Source organism: Gavialis gangeticus, unplaced genomic scaffold, assembly GCF_001723915.1.
Source record: "Gavialis gangeticus isolate Ggan-Ray unplaced genomic scaffold, GavGan_comp1, whole genome shotgun sequence".
Taxonomy (NCBI): Eukaryota; Metazoa; Chordata; order Crocodylia; family Gavialidae; genus Gavialis; species Gavialis gangeticus.
Genome location: NW_017729029.1, coordinates 43,733,769 through 43,735,783, shown reverse-complemented (window position 1 = coordinate 43,735,783; position 2,015 = coordinate 43,733,769).

Below are 2,015 nucleotides of genomic sequence, written 5' to 3'. Positions count from 1 at the left end.
CACACCCCTGCACACACACGCACACAGCCCGCCGCATGCACACCCCTCCACACACGCGCACACACACACACACACACACGCACACAGCCTGCCGCACGCGCACCCCTCCACACACACGCACACACACACACCCCGCCGCACGCACACCCCTCCACACATATACACACACACACACAGACAGCCCACTGCACGCACACCCCTGCACACACACGCACACAGCCCGGCGCACGCACACCCCTCCACACATATACACACACACACACAGACAGCCCACTGCACGCACACCCCTGCACACACACGCACACAGCCCGGCGCACGCACACCCCTCCACACATATACACACACACACACAGACAGCCCACTGCACGCACACCCCTGCACACACACGCACACAGCCCGGCGCACGCACACCCCTCCACACATATACACACACACACACAGACAGCCCACTGCACGCACACCCCTGCACACACACGCACACAGCCCGGCGCACGCACACCCCTCCACACATATACACACACACACACAGACAGCCCACTGCACGCACACCCCTGCACACACACGCACACAGCCCGGCGCACGCACACCCCTCCACACATATACACACACACACACAGACAGCCCACTGCACGCACACCCCTGCACACACACGCACACAGCCCGGCGCACGCACACCCCTCCACACATATACACACACACACACAGACAGCCCACTGCACGCACACCCCTGCACACACACGCACACAGCCCGGCGCACGCACACCCCTCCACACATATACACACACACACACAGACAGCCCACTGCACGCACACCCCTGCACACACACGCACACAGCCCGGCGCACGCACACCCCTCCACACATATACACACACACACACAGACAGCCCACTGCACGCACACCCCTGCACACACACGCACACAGCCCGGCGCACGCACACCCCTCCACACATATACACACACACACACAGACAGCCCACTGCACGCACACCCCTGCACACACACGCACACAGCCCGGCGCACGCACACCCCTCCACACATATACACACACACACACAGACAGCCCACTGCACGCACACCCCTGCACACACACGCACACAGCCCGGCGCACGCACACCCCTCCACACATATACACACACACACACAGACAGCCCACTGCACGCACACCCCTGCACACACACGCACACAGCCCGGCGCACGCACACCCCTCCACACATATACACACACACACACAGACAGCCCACTGCACGCACACCCCTGCACACACACGCACACAGCCCGGCGCACGCACACCCCTCCACACATATACACACACACACACAGACAGCCCACTGCACGCACACCCCTGCACACACACGCACACAGCCCGGCGCACGCACACCCCTCCACACATATACACACACACACACAGACAGCCCACTGCACGCACACCCCTGCACACACACGCACACAGCCCGGCGCACGCACACCCCTCCACACATATACACACACACACACAGACAGCCCACTGCACGCACACCCCTGCACACACACGCACACAGCCCGGCGCACGCACACCCCTCCACACATATACACACACACACACAGACAGCCCACTGCACGCACACCCCTGCACACACACGCACACAGCCCGGCGCACGCACACCCCTCCACACATATACACACACACACACAGACAGCCCACTGCACGCACACCCCTGCACACACACGCACACAGCCCGGCGCACGCACACCCCTCCACACATATACACACACACACACAGACAGCCCACTGCACGCACACCCCTGCACACACACGCACACAGCCCGGCGCACGCACACCCCTCCACACATATACACACACACACACAGACAGCCCACTGCACGCACACCCCTGCACACACACGCACACAGCCCGCCGCATGCACAGCCCTCCACACACACACGCGCGCACACACACACACACCGCCGCACACACACCCCTCCACACACATGCACACAGCCTGCCGCACGCACACCCCTCCACACATACACACAC